General features: G+C 45.1%; 1 protein-coding gene across 5 annotated transcripts in view; it reads left to right on the top strand.

Moving 5' to 3' along the window:
- PIP5K1B (phosphatidylinositol-4-phosphate 5-kinase type 1 beta) overlaps positions 1–18,334 on the top strand; it is a 293,383-nt gene that overhangs the window by 22,268 nt on the left and 252,781 nt on the right. Inside the window, exon 2 of one of the 5 annotated variants that reach the window (XM_034646693.1) lies at positions 13,845–14,003. The exons of the other annotated variants lie outside the window; for them this stretch is intronic. The gene's annotated coding sequence lies outside the window, so the exon portion shown is untranslated. The remainder of the gene's footprint in view (positions 1–13,844; positions 14,004–18,334) is intronic. 5 annotated transcript variants of the gene reach the window in all.

Genomic DNA, 18,334 nt, shown 5'->3' on the forward strand with positions numbered 1-18,334 from the left:
GTCTCTTTTTCTTGCCAAATTGCTGTGGTTAGGGCTTCCAGTGCTATGTAGAGTGAAAATGGCGGGAGTCTGTATCCTTGTCTTTTTCCTGATCTTGAGTAAAATCTTTTAGTTTTTCATTGTTGAGTATGATGTTAGCTGTGGGCTTGTCATATATGGCCTTTATTATTTGGAGGTCTATTCCCTCTAGAACCGCTTTGAAAGTTTTTGATCATAAATGGATGCTAAGTTTTGTCAAATGCTTTTTCTGATTTCTGCATCTATTGAGACAATGGTACGATTTTTATCTTTCATTTCCTTAATGTGGTGTATCACAGTGACTGATTTATGGGTGTTGAACCATCCTTGCATCCCTGGAATAAATCCCAGTTGATCATGGTATATAATCTTTTTAATGTATTGCTGAAATGGGTTTGCTAATTTTTTTGAAGACTTCTGCATCTATATTCATCAGGAATATTGGCCTGCAATTTTATTTAATTTTTTAGGTTGTCCAGTTTATTAGCATAAAATTGTTGTTCATAGTCTCTTAGGGTCTCTTGTATTTCTGTTATCATCAGTAGTAACATCTCCTCTTTCATTTCTGATTTTTCAAATAAATGGTTATTGAAGAGCAAGAGTAAATCCTTAATTTTGATCATTTAGAACAAAGTATATTTTGGTTTATTTCTGGGAGATAGTAAAATCTCCAGTCTAATTTATCTTCCAAAATATAAACGGAAGATAAAATCTTAACATACACAATTGTTTTAAGAAATTATATGAGAGCTGATAAAATAAGAATTTTTAAACACCTATGAAATAGGGAAAATGTATCTACACACAAGGTTAGTATCCATAATATTTAAGGTATAGATTGTATTATGTTACAACTAGTCTTTATTTGGATAAATTGCTAAAGTTTAAATACTATCAGTTTTACACACGAGAAAGACCCTTGTGTGCAAAAAGAACCAAACATGGTAATTATGAAAGAAATGCAACCTAAGGTAAACTGAGATGTAAAAAAAAATAAATAAATAATTAAAATGGTAAGTTACAGTGTTGGTGTGACTGTGTCGAATTGAAAATATTGCACATGATTGGTAGCCTTCAAATTAGTACATATTTCCTGAAGGGGCAACAAAATTATTTAACAAAAGCCATTATAATGAACATACCATTTGATTCAGTAATTTTTCTTGGCAGGAGAAAAAAAAGTAGGAAAAACAAATCTCATTAGAACAGTGTTACTTTTAGTAATGAAAGACTACATTGTTATCTAACACTGGAGGAAATGATTAGAGAAACTGCAATAGCTCATAACAATACACTATTATTTACTGATAAAATACTATGAAAAAGCCTATGGAAAATAGCTACAAAAAAGGATATAATACGATAAAAGATGATTTATAATCAAGTACGCTGATAAGCATGAAAAAGCGTAGGGCACTTTTGTACAATTCGCTTTGATAATTTTGTTTACTGTTTTATTGTGTGTGTATGTGGTTACATATGAATATGATATGAGGACTGTGAGAATATAATTCACAGGATGTCATAAGATAGAGAAAATAATAGGCAGGGTCAACAACATTTGGAGCACCTGATACCAACAGCCAGGAACTGGGACACTGGTGCCAGTCCCTTCTCTGCTTTCCATAAAGGTGAGTGTAGGACAATTGAAGAAATATTCCACAAGACTAATTGGGACTAGTATTAGTTCCTAAAAAGTGAGCCCTATCAGCAGATGAGATTTACTTTTGGATTAAAAATTTTCTTAAGGTTTTAGATCTATGGTAGTAGCCCATATCCAATTACATTTTTAAATTCTGTACATAAAAAACACATTTCTCAATTCTTAATATCACGCTTTTAAGTACGATGATAGACAACTAAACTCGAGGAAAGCAGAGAATTTCAGGAAGCCCACGGGAGTCACTGGAATGGACTCTGAGCTGTACTGTGTTGAGAAATAAAATTCTTGAGCTTGTCACATCAGGTGTATTGGAACTGACAGTAAATTCCAAGGATTTTAGTGGGTGCTTAAAATGCGTCCTGCCCATTTTATATATACACCAAGTACAAATACAGATCAGCTAGAAGGTAAACAAGAAAGGGATCGTGGATTTCCTGGTTGTTTGGAATTTACAATGTTGCTGCAGTGTATCTCCTTTAATCATCCCTGAGAGGGGGCAAGACTTGGCCACTTCCTTTTCAGTCTTAGTGAGAAGCTGCTACTCCTTACTTACCCTTCAATCATTAACAGGTGAGCAGATATTACCTCCATGGCCATCACTGTTAAGGAAAGTTACCTTTAGCCCAAGTCTATGGACCCTTTTAAATATGTGCGATAATTTGGTTTCAAGGGTCATGTGTCACGTATGAGTGCTGCTTTAGAATCTTTGAGGCTGTTCTAGACTTAACTCTTGATGTCTGAAAGTTGCAGCGTTTCAGTTTAGCATCGGTTTTATGAATATCTGTCCCACCTGTAGGATTTCTGATACTTCTCATGTCTGGCGGGGATGTGTCCATTTTGCAAAGGAAAGTGAGGAGAGGTTTGCACCTGACATCGCATTGTGTGCAACGGGCAAAGACCCGAGATGAGCCAACTCCTTTGTCTTCCCAGCAAAGAACAGGCTCTAAAATGAGGCTAATGTTGCCCACTTCAGCGGGTTATTAAGAAAATTAGCTGAAATAAAGGAATATGGGCAGTAGGAACTAGGTAAATACTACTTTGTTTCACTCTTTATGTGATTTTTATAACAGATCCTAAACTGAGGGCAAAGGGGATAACATTGAGAGTGGGGGTGGGATGGAGAGGGAATTGCAAAACGAATGAGTGGGCTTTGCCCTCAGGGAATTTACAATAGATTAGGGGAGCCAGGCACCAGGAATTAGCGGAAGATAATGCAGTTGAAAGAATAGTGGCAACAATGTTGAGCATGGTGGGGGTTGGGGTCAAGCCAGCCTCCAGCCTCCAGCTTAAGCCTTGGGGGTTGCACATCTGCTGCTTGTTCCCTCCAGATCTTTCCAGATCTGAGGATGGGCTGGTGCAGAGGGCTTACCCATGCTGTGAAATTGCTCAGTGAGAGAGCCACACTTCAAAAAGCAATAACGTGTTAGAATTATGCTCTTTGCTTTTGCAAATGGCCTCTTCTTCACAGTATTTCAGGAAGTATTGCATAAGAAACAGATTGCAACCCTTTTTATAACGTGGATGCAAGGAGACTAGGAAAGGAGCGAGCTGACTTCCGGCAACTTCCGGCTCATCCTCCGCTTCCAGGGCTCCTGTGCTTCCACCACAGCTCTGTTGGTGGGGCCTCTGTGAATCAGTCCAAGGGAGAGTTGCTTCTAGAAGCTCTTGAAATCTTCCCCGTGACACTGGAATAAATAATGAGATGGAGGAGGTAACATTTTATTTATACATCTCTTATGGACTTAGCACTCTCCAGTGTGTATTTTCAGTTATTTGCAGGTGTGTCTCATCTGCCCTCCTGGATTTTAAGTTCCTTGAGGGAAGAAGGGTCTCTGGTTCATTTTTTAATAAATAAAACTTTGTCCAAAGCACTTCTCTTTTCTCCAAAGTCATGCTGACTGAGTTACACGGATCACTTATTTGTTGCGTAGTGCGTTTCAGGGGTGTCTGAAAGTAATCATTTGGGTTTTGGCATATTTGGGATTCAAAGGAGGTTCATTCCCTTACCTTGGACCAGTATTGATGTTTTGCACCTGCTGAGGGGTCAGCCCCCTCTTCCTTGTCATAGAAAGGAAGGGTGTATAATTGAGGTGTAGGTCACGAGGTGACCGTCAGTCCTCGTGTACTTGTGTCATTACATTGGTGCTAGCTTATTTTTAGAACTCATTTAAGAAGCTGATTATCCAACCACAAAATCGCCAGTGGGAAATGAGAAGCAGATGGCCGAAGAGAACCTTGCTGTATGTCGTACATGCTCACACAGTGTGGTCCTGCGTGCCGGTCGCTCCCCTGGCACAATGCCTTGTCTCTGCCCAGTGTCCTCAGAGCGTGTGAGCGAGCCTGGCGTTGCAGTCTCAACTGTACAGACGCGCATATTTTATTTTTCTCCTTTTCTTCAGCCTGTATCCATCAGTCCTTCTAACTGGCTGACGTGTGAAGGATGATGGCTCACCACAGTGCTTCCTCAAGAAGTTTTTATAAGCCCCGTCTTCTCTGAGTCCTGTTGTCTGGGCTGTACACAAAGTCTGCGTGACTTTTAGGCTTTAGGGGAAACCGTTGAATAAAAATTTTCTCAGTCAGTGTGGGGCCCTTAGAAAAAGGATTTTTAACTTTCCTTCTGAGATCACCACTTACTAAAATACCTAGCTTCTGTAAGGGGTCACTGAACCCGTAAGGAGGCAGGGGGACATGCTGTGGTGATGAGTGTGAATTTCGCCGCACTTTCTGTCTCTGTAACTTCCGTGTGACCCCGGGAAAGCCGCTCAACCGCTTTATTCCTCAGTGTTTTCAGCTATAGTGGGGGTAATTGTGTGCCTACCTCACTGAGTTGTAAGATGGAGTTCTATGAGAGGCGTCTATGGGAGGCACGCAAATATTTGCTAATGTCTAATGGGCAGTTAGAATGATCAGTGTGCAAAGTTTATACAGAAAAGCAGATGAGTTCATCCCATTAAGGAACTTACAGTGGAGTTGGGGAGATAAGCTCTGAAAGCGCAACCAGCGGGGCTGGGAGCGCAACATGGGGTTTCTGAGAGTTTGGAGAAGGGAAAGATCACTCCTATGTGGGAGGCACGCAGGAGTACTACAGCTAGAATAAACGAGAATGGGGAAATGTTCCAGATGGGAGGGAAGGACAAGAAGAGCAAAGGCTCAGAGCTACACCCAACATAGCTCTATGGCTTGGTTAAGAACTTGGTCAGTGAGGACTGGTGGGTAGCAGGCAGGTAAATCCAGAATGTGTCAAGTGCACTGGATAGAGAAGATCCTACTCCTTTTCTCCTATACTTTTTTTTTTTTAATGGGGTGACTGATACTTGTTCCCATGGCTTCCTGTTCAAATGCCCTGAGATAAAGGAATGGGAATGTTTCTGCAGTCCATGGAAGGCAAGAGGAGACATAGGATTGATGAACAAGGAAGAACATGCTTATCTACAAGCTATAATCTGGTGGAGAAACCATGGTGGAGAGCATTGGGCGAGGTTAAAGGGGGGGAGGGGAAAGCCCATTGGTTTGATTGTTGTAGGAACCTTCTGCTAAGCAGACAGATGGAGACTAAGGCTGATGGTATTTTGTTGACACATGCTGCGTAACTGGAAGAAGCAACAAGAGATGACTGTCTCAGCTTCTGCTGTGTGGCTAAGTGGCCTAAAAATAAAGTCCAATGCCTTTTGGCTTTTTTGGGTCATTTCGCAGAATACAACTGAGGAAGTTGCCATATTGGACTTAACAGCGACCACTCAGGAAGAATTACTGTATAATACAGAAGAGGGAGGAACCTTTGAAGACAGTGTTGATGACCTGTTGGGATTATTTTTAATACATTTTACAACTTTTTTAGATTCAGAGAATTCTCGAGAATATAGTACAGAGTGTGAAAAATACTCATTTTCCTTTATCATTATCTTACATTAGCGTGGTACATTCGTCCCAGTTCATGAACCAACATCTATATGTTATTATTGACTGAAGTCCATACTTTATTCACATTTGCTGTTTTTCCCTGTTGCCCTTTTTTTGTGTGTGTTCCAGGGTCGCATCTAGGATACCACGTTACATTGAGTTGTCATGTCTCCCTAGGTTCCTGGTTATTGTGACAGTTTCTCAGGTTGTCCTTGTTTTTGATGACCTTGTCAGTTTTGAGAATTACTGTCCGGTGTGTCACAGGGTGTCCCTCAGTGGGGATTTATTGGGTGTTTTCTCATGATTAGATGGGGGTAATGTGTTTCAGGAGATAATGTCCCATTCTTATCACACGTATCAAGATTACATATGCTGTTAACATGACATCACTGCTGATGTTGATCTTGATTACCTGGGTGAAGCTGTGTTTTGTCAGATTTCTCCACTATTGAGTTACCCTTTCTTGCCTCCCCCTTGCCAGACGGTACTCTTTTGAGGAAAGTCATTATGTGCAGCCCACGTTTAAAAAGTAGGGAGTTAAAGTCCTCTTCCTCGAAGAAGGAGTATCTGTAAGAATTCTGTGGAATTCTGGGGCGCCTGGCTTGCTTAGTGGGTGGAGTATATGACTCTCGATCTTGGAATCAGACTTCAAGCCCCACACTGGGTGCGGAGATGACTTAAAATCTTTTAAAACATACACACACAGAATTATGTGGAATTCTTCTGCATGGGAGATTGGTCTATTCTCCCCCCATTTGTTTATTCAGTCACTTATTTAGGTCACCGTGGACTCCTTTATGTTGCACCTTGAGTTATAATCCAATACTGCTTTACTTTCTTGCTCAGACTGTTCTAGCTTTTGCCCCTTTCTTTGTTTCCTCTTTCTGTTCACTCCTATAGTCCTCGACATTCCCCCTCTCCCTGTGGAGTTTTGTTTGCTTGTTTTCACACCTTCTTACTTCCTGAGGCTACAAATGCTCCTGGCTTATCTGGTATATTTCCTATCTTGGATCTCTTGGAATTTGAAACCAAAAAGGAACCAAAAAGGTGTCTACATGTGTAGAGTGTGTGGTATGTTATTCAGAGTAATACGCACACACTCACAAAAGATTCAACCTAGAAGTTAACACAAAACTGAAATGTCCCTTTGTGACAATCATATTGTGAGGTGGTAAAATGCAATGCTGGTGAGGTTGTAGGGAAATAGACATACTCACATATGTACAGATAATGTAACTATGTATTTGGAGAGCAAATAACAGGAGATGACCATGCCCTTTGTTCCAGGAAACCTACACCTGGTTATGGTACTTCAGGCAGAGAGAACAGTGAGTGCAGAAAGTATGAAGGAGTTCCAGGAATAGCAAGTTGGCCAGTGAGGCCAGGGTGGAGTGAGCAAGACAGAGCAGGTGGGAAAGGCAGAGCGATGGAGCGAGTAGGAGCAGGCACGTGCCTGGGTGGGGGGTACCCCATACTTGTGAGGATGCCAGTCACGTACGGTACATGTGAGTGCCTCTCCGCACAGCCGTGCACTGCCATGGACCTGGGCTTTGGGAATCCTTTTTGGGACTTGAGCTTTTTCTTTGAGAAGACAGGAGCCTGTTGGTGTGTTTTGAGCAGAGGAGTAAGGTAATCTGATTTCATATCTGAAAAGAGCTGCTCTGGGTGCTAGGAGCTCGAGGGCAGAAGCAGGGGCATCAGTTAGGAGGCCTTTTAATCTATAGGTATATTTTTTTCATCTGTTTCTATGACTCTTGATCTATTTGCATCAAGTATTTGTATCAAGAGTAGTAGTTGTGGTATGTACTATTTTCCCATTTGCGCCTGCTAGTATTCTTCTGTTGCTCTGCGGTCCTCTGTTTTACCATTTTTGGTGGCTGCCTAGTAGTGTATCAGTTCCCTATTGTTGCTATGAAAGTTTTTCCATAAATTTAGTGGCTTAAAAGGGCACAGATTTATTATCTTACAGTTCTGGAAGTCCGAATTCCTAAAGTTGAGGTGTTGGCAGGGCTGTGTCCCTTCTGAAGCCTTTAGGAAAGAATGTGTTCTTGCCTTTTCCAGCTTCTCGAGCGTCACTACATACTTTGACGTAAGACCCTTTCCTCTGTCTTTAAAGCCAATAGTGCAGCAACCCAAGGCTCATCTTTCAGTCTCTAACCTCTGTTTCTGTTGTGTCCACATTGGGCCCGCTTGCATAATCCAGGACAATCTCCCCATCTCAAAATCCTTAACTTAATCATGTCTGCAAAGTTCCTTTTACCATGTAAGACAGCATATTCCCAGGTGCTGGATGTCAGGACTTGGACATCTTTGGGAGGGGGTGTTCTTTGGCCTGTCACAGTTGGGTGTTTTGTAGTTCATTTAATGATTCCCATTGTGGGATATTTAAACTGTATCCAGTCTGGGGCTATTATGATATTCCCCCAAAGACATATTTGTGTACTTGAACCTTCTTGTATTTCAGATTTGTTTCAAAATGTGTCCCTTAAGACAAACGTTCAGGTGTAGGTTTCTTGGTTTCCAGAGGGCATAAGCATCTTATGCATTTGCCCTCCAAATGCCCAGTTACATTATGGTAAGTCCAGTGGGTATGTCCATTTCCCTCCAGACTCCCCAGCACTACAGGGTGTTTCCATGGCTGGCTACAAGATGCTCCAACATTTCATAGTTGCACTGATTTCTTTACTGGCTAGGTTGTATGTGCAGGTGCGTGGTTCAGTGTATATGGTGTGTGGTATGAGCTTTGTATTTTGAAAACAGTGTTTTAGTTTGTTTTGCTTTTTAATTGTATCTGGAGCTAGAAGAACGGAGACAGAGATAGACAATTGCATAAGAGCATAAGGCTGACATTCATACGTGACATATACAGAACTCTTTTGCTTTCAGATCCCCAGCAAAGAGAACAATGATCTTCAGAGTGAAAAGGGATTAATTAAGAGGGCCGTAGAAGACAGCGAAAGAACATGTAGGTAACCTGAATGAGTTCACATCTCTAGGATGTACTTGATCATATCTAAGGGTGTTGAAGGAGTTAGCAGAGAGCACCTTTGAGCCACTGCCAATGACCATTGAGTAAATGTTGGAGAGTGGGAGAGGTTCCAGAAGACCAGAAACATGCAGATGTTCTGTGCAACTTTTTAAAGAGTTGAATTCCTGACACATTCAATATATGAAATACTCCCTTGGAAAAATTCTGAGTTACCATCATGTAAGTGATTTAAAACCCACGGAAGAGATGGCTAGATTGATCCCTAGAAACCAGCGTAAATTTACTAACGTCACCCATTCATCACATTGCCTTTTTAGATGACCGTTCTAGATTGGTAGAGGAAGAAAGAGCCATAGACCTAGAAGCATTTGACAGAAAACCTCTCACGTGTCTCCTTATGCACAGAATAGCAGTTGGAGGACGGCAGAACAATCCAGCACATTCACAGCTGAGTCTATTCAGATGCCATAACACAATTGATGATTGAGTGACAGCTTGGAAAGAAGTTCCCAGTGGCAGGCCTGCAGATGTTAGCATGGCCCCCATGTAAGAAAGATCCTTAGGACTTGGATGGAAATCTTAAAAGGCCTTATATTTTATGTGGCTGATGGTGCGAAGTTGAATGGGCTAGCTAAACCTATAGAATAAATATTCACGCCATGAAATAAATATTTGCCAGCTGTGAGAATGGACCCAAACCGTACACTTAACAGAAATAATGAGGATTTTTATAAACAGGTTGCTTTGAAAAATGGAACTGCAGTTGATTTTCCTCCTTTTATGGAGTTCCTGCATTTCCCCCCGGTTAAAAATAAAAGCAATAATATTTATCTAGTGAGAATGGTTGTTTCAAGTTTAATTCCTGTATGGTGGGAGAATGCTGGGGACTACATATGGTTGAGAGGAGAGTTTGGAATAATATAAAAATTGCCAGAATGAGAGGAAAAGATCTCTGGCACCACCATAAGCTAGCTAGTTGTCATCCTGGACAAGCAGTTGGCATCACCTTTCTGGGCGTGAGTTTTCTTATCTGAAACTTGGGGAAGGAAACGGGTGGGGTGAAGTTAATCACTTTGCCCCATTCCCGCTCTCATGTTCTCATCAGGCATTTAGCAGTTCGTCCTCCTACTCCTCAGTTAGTTGGCCAAATTTGTAGACTAAATGGAACCTTCCAGATTTTTCTGGATTAAACAGACTGTTACAGGCCCTCTGTGAAAAGGGCTCCATTTTCTTTTAATCTGCAAGTTCTTTCAGATCTCCCTCCTTCAGGATCCTGTGAGACCACTTATTTTCCCTTTAACCCAAGGTTAATTGAGCACTGCATTGGAGCCCCTTTTGATGAACCAACCAAGACCAGCGTTTATTCTTGTTTAGGGTTCCGGCCCACCCCTTGGGATTTCAGAATGAGGTGGAGCCTCTCTTTGACCAGCCCAGAAAGTTCTCCGTGGCTTTACCTAAGGGGGCCTTGCCCTCAGCATCTGTATGTTCCATCAGGCTACCCCAGACCATCCTGGTCAACCGCCCTTGATCACTGACCCTCCAGCTTCATCCCGGGTACCATCATTCTGATTTAGTTGTATCCAGAGTGAACATTTAACTTTGAGTTTTTAAACTTCACATGTGATTTCCCCCCATTTATATCTTCATGTCATCAATTCCAAAGGAATTGAGCAAGTTTCATGTGCCGTAACTTACCCTTGTCTCATCAAATTTTTTCCTATCGTTAATCATCATATATGATCTAGTATTTTTGTTTTTGCCTTTATGGAACATAACGTATTGGGCACCTTCATACGACCTAGCCTTTTGCTGTTTTTGTCTTGTTTCCTTAGATTAAATTCTCAGAGTTGAGGTCTGTGATTGAGGGCTCTGTCAATAGAGTTCTTGGCTTCTTTTGGGGCACTTTTGTTTTGACTGACAGTGAAGAAGAGAGGCCACTTCAGCACATGACATTCTTTCCTGAAACCTTTAAAATGTTTTGGAATTCCGCAGGTACATGGAAACATGTACATTTCAGCCTCCTCCTGGGGCTGCCCTCAATCCTGAAATCATTTCAGTGGGAGGACTGTTATATCCCCTTAGGTTGCAGTACTTTCCAGCCTCCTCTTACCTGGGTTTCTCCCTGGGCTTCCTCTACCTTGAATTCCTCCCAGGGGCAGCAGTTTTGCATTTTCGCAGCTCATTTCAGGCACTCCCAGCTCTGCCCTGCCAATGCGTGCTCCAGGCTTTGCAGCCAAGTTCAGGTTCTAAGTCTCAGTTAATTACTGCTCAGCCCGGGCGGCAGGGCACCCGCCGGGTTGTCTAGGCTGCTGCCCGCTCTCTGCCCACCTGCCATAAGTCTGTCTTGGGTTCACGTATTATGTTTCTGGTTAGCAGGTGGGCGGGAAACGAGCTCCCTGCTGTGGCTGGGCTCAGGGGGGAGTCTCTTTGCTTATCTGAAAAACAGGTCTTTCACTTGCCACCTGTGGCCAGTCCTTCTCTGCTCCTGTGTCCTTGGAGGCCACCTCCCCACCCCTTGCCTAGAAAGCTCTCCCGGCCCAGCCCACTTGAGATAAGCAGAGTGAACTAGGATGTCACTCCTGTGTGGCCCCAGGCTGCTGTGTACATGTGTGTGCATCCAGCGTCTGGATTTTCTTAAGAAGTGCAAGATTGGAGAACTGATCCTTTTGTCAGATTGAGATGCTGCCTTGTTCCTAACAAGCTTCATGTTTACAGATAGGAAGTACTTAAAGCCTTTACGATAGGGGTGCTTCTAAGGAAGGTTCTCAGTCTGTCTGCTCTCTGTCCATGTTTGGGGCTGGGTAGATGTGCAGTAGTTCTAATACAGCACGAGGCCAAGGGATGGAAGTTAAGTGGCCGTTAATGTGTGTAGTTCGCAGCAGTAGAAGACAGAATAGCCCGTCTCTTGTCTGTAGTCACAGAGATGCCTAGCTTACGGATAGAGGTGCCTTCTGATACAGTTTTGCCTTGACGGCCTCTAGAGATGTGTTTCTGTGCAATGCTGGTGGAAAACCTTTGCCACCCAGAGTCAGCTTCAGCGGCTGTGACAAAGTCACCAGAGCTCCTTTAGCAACAGACTTGTTTGCATGTCATAAAACAATGATATAATGCCAGACAAATATTTATTTAGCAAGAAGTGTGGGTGTGCGCAGTAAGACTTGCCCTTTCCTTACGGAGTGTTTCCTTACGAGGTTCATTCGTCCCTGACTCTAGGACACTGCGATATCTTGGGAGGGGCCCCGGCCATAAATGTCCCAAGATCTGAGTTCAAGCCATGGTTTGGCTCCTTTGTCTACCGGTTGTAAGACTTAAGGTTCTTACGTCATCCAGGGGTCCCAGGGGTGTTTTACTTACATAATTGGAAGGGATTGGGAAAAATATGGAATTAGATCATTTCTAAAGACATTTTTGCCTTACAGAATCTAATCAGTACTGTTTTTTTTTAAGATGTAATTTATTTGAGAGAGAGAGCATGAGCAGGAAGAGGGGCAGAGGGAGAGGGAGAAGCAGACTCCTTGCTGAGCAGGGAGCCCGACATGGGGCTTGATCCCAGGACCCCACAATCATGACCTGAGCCAAAGGCAGCCGCTTAACCAACTGAGGCACCCAGGTGCCCCTCTAGTCAGGATTCAGAAATGCCATTTCATGTCTCATTATACAATTACTTGCCCATTTCACCAGACTTGGAAGTACAGAAAATTATAAAGAAAAAAATATATAACCTGTATTTTCATCACACAGAGAAAATAATTATTCACATTTTAAAGTATTTCTTTCCAGTCTTTATTCTAAACAGATACAGGTAAGAAGGGCACCTGGGTGGCTCAGTCAGTTGAGCCTCTGCATTCAGTTCAGGCCACGATCCTGGGGTCATGGGATTGAGCCCTGCATCCGGCTTCCTGCTCAGCAAGGAGTCTGCTTCTCCCTCTCCCTCTGTACGCACCCATCCCCCACTTGTGCTCTCTTTGTCTTTCTTTCAAATAAATAAATAAATACTTTTTTTTAAAAGCCAGATAATGTAAGAATGGGTAAAACAAAGTGTGTACGTATACATCACACCTGAGGTCATACCATACATACATTTGCGTCGAGTAATTTTTGTTTCGTTTAACAATGTACCATGAGTATTATCTCATGTTGTCTGAGCAGTGCTGTGAGCTTTCATGGAAAACTAGATAGCCTCGGTCATTCTGCAGTTTCTTTTGAATTTTCCATATCGGAGGCTACATTATAGGCACTCTCGAAGCTAAACACACTTGGCTTGCGAACATCCTGTGTGAGTACTGACAGCCAGCCTTTGCCATTCCAAAGAATAAGCAGTAGAAAGACCCCAGAGTGCTTTGTGCCTTCTTGCTGCCCACTGCAGGGGGCAGCTGGGCCCAGCCAGGGGTCGGAGTGAGGGTGACAGGCGCCATCAGTGTCTCAGATACCCCATACGGATAGTTTGCTTGTGCGCAGCCAGGTTAAACGGGGCCGACGCCGGGCCAAGGGAGGGTGGAGGGAAACGTGGTAATCAAGCCTTGCTTTCCTGTGCCCTACTCCACCCTGCCTCTTGCTGCCTTTGACACCCCTCCTCCCCTCCCCCACGGGTCTCCCCCTCCTGCGTGGGCCTGTTGCGTTCTGCTCATACTGCTGATACAGTTCTTATCGTACAGTGACTGGAAGTATTTTGGGACAGTTGCTGGGTGTGGGGGAGGGGCACGGAGGTTATAAGAAGTCAAAAAGGTATGTCTCCCCCCCCCCCTTCCTCCATCAGTGAACTTCCAAGGTGGAAGATGATCCAGTTGAAGTTAGAAGAGCTGGGGAAGGTGTCCCGTGACTATTGGAAAATCACTTTCTGGCGTGTGTGCGCGTGCAGCGCGGCAACGACGGTCCCGGTTGTATGGGTTTGGGTGGCTCGCGCCCGCCAGGGTGTGTGTAGAGGGAAGGCGTCCGTTGAGTGGGAACGTCGACAGATGCTCTTCAGAGTCTCCTTCCAGTTCTAAAATTCTGTGATTTATGGCATTGTTTCTACGGCAAGGAGCATTCCAAGTTCCAGACAGCTGAGTTGTGGATCTCCACGCCTTTGAGTGGTGAACCACCCCCAGATAAAATCGTCCTCAAAACTGCAGGTAGGTGTATGTTGTGCGTTGTACGTGTCGAGTAACAGTAATAAAAGTACTGTTGATTGAAACTGCCACCCTTAGGTGACAGGTACTTTCTTCAGAGCCTCCGCATGTTCCCCGGTCCTCCTCACGATTGTCTGAGGTAGGCATTATCGCCTCCATTTTACAGATGAGGGAGCTGAGGCCCGGCAGAGCCAGCACGTGACTGCAGACCTGTCCACCTCCAAATCTTGTGACCTCTCTTCTTTGGTGCCCGATGCCTCCCAGCCCTGTGCTAGCCAGACTTCCTTCTCGCTGCTTTGCCCCCAACGGTCCTTCCACGAGAGAGGTGACAGTTAATTCTTTTCAATGTATCTGTCTTAGTTGCTTTGAGAGACTTGAAACATTGATTCTCGTACGTGGAGTCATGGACCACGATGGAGCTTTTTACTCTTTCTCAGTGGGGAGTGAACAGGCCGTTGACATCCTCTCAGACTCTGTAGAAGGAGTGGCCTGAGGAGAACCTTTTATGTCAAATGACACCAAAGTATCCGATTACAGGATTCAAGCAAACATACTGCAAATCACCTGTGGGGAATAGAATGCAGTAGTCAACAATGATGAGTAGCAGGCCTCTCTCTCTCTCTCTCTCTTTTTAAACATATTTAATTACAATATTCACGTGAATCTAGCTTAAAATGTGAGCCAGGATATCCATTCATTTGTTCATTTACTTATTAGCCATCGGATTTTTGGACCATCTTATGTACCTAGATTCCATGCCAGGCCCCAGGGGACACAAAACTGGGTGAGACACAGTCCCGGCCTTCGGACTGAAAAGCTAGGGGACAGCAGGCCCAGAAACATCTTTTAAAATGATCTCAATTTTAAACGTGCTCCCATAAGAAGTAGGGCTCCTGTGTGAAGAAAAATCGATTTCAACTGGTACAGATTTGGTGAGCATTACTTCCAATACCGTAAAGTCTCAGCCGGTGTGTGTTAATTGGCAAAGACCCACGGAAATATAATAATGCTATGATGGTTGACTTCTGGTCATTGGCCCCACCACGGTGCTGGTTGATCGAAGACGCGTTCAGTCTCGTGTTTGCTCTGCACTCCAAGATGTGCTTTTCATGACACGTGCAGCAAAGCGAGAATGAATGCAGGGACTTAGGCCCCCATCTCGTGCTTGGTGCCCTGGGGTTCACTGCTGGGTAGGAGTTGAGGCTCTGGGCTTCTCAGCTGGATACCCCCGGAAGGAATTCTCTTAGGATGACATCTGAGGACCACACTCATGAGGCTTGAATTTGGGAACTCGACTGGAGCCCGTGTCATGAGGATCAGGCTGAGGGTCGTGGCGGGGGTCCCTTCCTGAGCCACGTTTGTGTTTCTGGAAGAGGAGGAGGGTATGGGGGATGGGAATGTCTGCTGGGGGCAGGAGGTCACTAGCCTCAGTTACTACAGAGGCTGAAGGCTCTCCTTGGCTCCGTGAGGGATGGTGGTGGTACGAGGGGAGCCCGGGGTGCAAGCGCAGGCACGACGGACCTCATTTTTACAGTCGATTTCCCCCGAGATGCGCTGCCATGAGGAAGTTCCATGTGTCATTTGTCTCGAACAAATAGACTTCATAGGATGCTATCAAAACACAACTTGAGCTCCAGTCACCCGTTCTCCCATTAAAAGTTACTCAGCCAGAAAGCCACTTCCCCTGTTTCTGGATGAAAACGTATCACGTGACTGTTCTGAGCGCTCTTATGTTGTGGAGTCCCATTTTAATGTGCCAGATACTTAAAATGTCTCGTATCACGTGGAAGTCGAAGCTCCTAACTTCACTCACATGTGTCACTGCTCCCCGCGGCCCCAGCTCCGGCTTCTGCCGGGAGAAGGGTCTGTGGCGTGGATGCCTTCTCTCTCGCTTGCACAGTAGCTGTTGCTTCTGGGTGAAGGAGGGGTGGGAAGGACCGGATGGGGCCTGGGAGTGTTTTCATTGGCAGGAGGTAACAGAGTAAAGCTGTTCCTGTGCAGTGGGTTTTTGGAATTGGATCTTGCTCTTTAGGGAGCCTTTTTGTGGGTTCTGCAGAGATAGCCCCTCACCCTCTCTTTCTCTGGAGACCTCTGGCCTCCAGCTGCCTTGCTTTGGCTGCTGTATACTCTCTAGCCTTGTTGCTACTCCTTTCTCGGTCTCTGCAAAGCCGCTGGTCCATTTGTTCTCCTGTCTGCTGGGTTCCTTTGCTGTCCACTTGGCCCTTGGTCGGCAGAGCCGGATAGAGCCCCGTACATATGCTCTTGGCGTGATCCATGTCTGGGCCATGGCAGAGATTCCCGTAGCCTTTGTCCCACAAACTGGGGGATTGCAGGCTAATCCCAGTGTTGGTGTTATGTCCTTTGGCTTGTCCATCACCTTCCAGCCAGCCCCCCTCCAGCTTAGGCAGACATCACCGGCGAGGTGGTGGTGGTTCCCATGTTGTGGGAGTCTCATGCTCTCCAGCTAGTCCCACTGAAGCCCCTCGCTGGGCTGGAGAGGGTAGCGCAGGGACTCCCACCTCTTCCCTAGTCCTCCACTCTAGGACCAGACGGCAGGTGACTTGATTCAGTCGTTCCTCCCTTTAGCCACCAGAAGCATGTTGCATTTGCACGCTCACTGTGGGTGAAGTCAAAATCAGGGCACTTGGTTTTGGACAATGTTCTTTGAGGAATTGTATCTAGGCCTGGCACTTCCCCTTGGAATTGGATATCTAGTCTTCTGTTAGGGGCTTAGTTACTGTCCACGTTACCATCCTGGGATACTTGTTTGGGAAGCAGTGCTTATCCTATGCCCCACTCTTGGGGTTCACGAGATACACTGCATAGAAAAGGCTTCCAGGCCTCCTGCTTGCTTTCCTCTACCCTCTTCCTGTCCTGACCTTCCTGCCCCAGGGCCTGTGCTCACACCTATCTCCCCACTGGAAGCTCTCTGCCAGCTCCCTGTTCCTTCTTTGCAATGCTGGCTCCCTCTGACCTTCCAGGATTCTTAAAAGTTGCTGCCCCAGAAAAGACTGTCTTGTCCCCCCCCCCGCAGATCACCCCTTAAGTCCCTGCCACTGCATCATCTCTTTATTTCCTTTATAGCACATATCATAGACGATATCTTTTCAAAATACAAGTTATACAAACTGTTAAGGATCTCTCTCTCCCATCGGGTGTGAGCCCCATGAAGGAAAAGTCCATGTCTGTTCTGTTCAGCGACATGTACCTAATTGGTGCCCACTAAATATTTGTTGAATGAATGAATGAAGGCATGAATTAAAAAGTCAACTTTGTTAAAGCTGTGATTTCCCAAATTGATCTCTTTTTTCATGTTAACTCTCAGCATGGGGAGGTGTGGTTGCGTGGAATGCTCAGGCAGAGTTTAGGCAGTGTGGCTAGGAGCCTTAACTTCTGGTGTGTACTTTTCTGGTCATCATGACACCCCCCCCCCACTCTCACTTTAATTCGTTCTCACCGTCTTCCAACAAGAACTTTGAGGCTAGCAGGGCGGGGCCGTCACCCTATTTTACAGATAAGTGCCAAGGAGGAGAAGTTAGGTGTGGACTCCCTGAAGGGGGTAATAGCAAGCATGGCCCAGAGCTCCACACTCCCAGCTCCGTCCTGGGCTTGTCCTCTTCTGTCTCCCCTGCTGTCCTTGCTGTCCCAGCTGGCCTCTGGCCTCTGACCAGGCCTGTGGCCTGATGCACCGCTTCCAAATTGTGTAGAGCCCACGGCAGCTCCGCCTTGGTTTGGAATGAAAAGCCCGGAGCCCACCTTGCATGGTACAGAACAAGAGCATTTTTCTTGCAAATGCAGCAGCTAAGAAAGCAGTGTATCCCTGTCCTTGGCCTACACGGCTGGAAGCTCACGGCTGATGGGAAGGTCTCCCCCACCCACGGAGAAGTAGAAGGCGGACTTTGAAGGAGGTGTCTGCCTTGAGCTAGGTTGGGCGATTGCCTTCTCTTTCCTTCTTTCCCCCAGTCACTCCACAGACCGTCCTCACCCCAGCCCCAAGTCCAAGAACCTCACATTCTTCCTTGGACAAGTTTTCCCTCCTTGCAAGGCCCATCGGGGCCGTCCAGACTCTGGGGCGACGACATGTGCATAGACTTGCTTCGGGAGGAGAGACTTATCTCTGGGGTGCACGTTCTTCTGCTGTGTCCTATCTGGTTTTTCTCCAATCGGAATTACAGCTGTTGGCAGTTGGTTACATAATTACTGTGTGTTGATTATACAGTAATAGGCCGCCAATTTCACTGGTTAGTGAGGACTGCCATGTCCTCACGGCGTACTGTGCAACATGGCAGCATTTCCCTTGCTGCTGGGTTTTTGGTGCTAATCACTATTTACACTACCAGCAATGCCTTACATCTGAAATGTGCTCCAGAGCTGAGCACTCCCATTGTATTATCTCATTGGGCCCCTCTATAGGAAAAGGCAAGCAGGCACCTTATTTCAGGAACGCGGGAGGTGAAGTGTTGATTCGGGGTACCACTGGACTGTAAATGTCGGCATGATGTCATGATTTTTTTTTTTACAGCAAGTATTTCGTAGTTTATTGGCAAAAGTTAAAAAGTGAATTCTGAATTTTTCTGACTCCAGTTCTGACAAGGGGAGTGGCAGAAGGATCATGTCCAGAGTCGTACAAAATAAATCCTGATTTGTCAGCCAGGA

The sequence above is a fragment of the Ailuropoda melanoleuca genome, chromosome 17, assembly GCF_002007445.2.
Source record: "Ailuropoda melanoleuca isolate Jingjing chromosome 17, ASM200744v2, whole genome shotgun sequence".
NCBI classification, from domain to species: domain Eukaryota; kingdom Metazoa; phylum Chordata; class Mammalia; order Carnivora; family Ursidae; genus Ailuropoda; species Ailuropoda melanoleuca.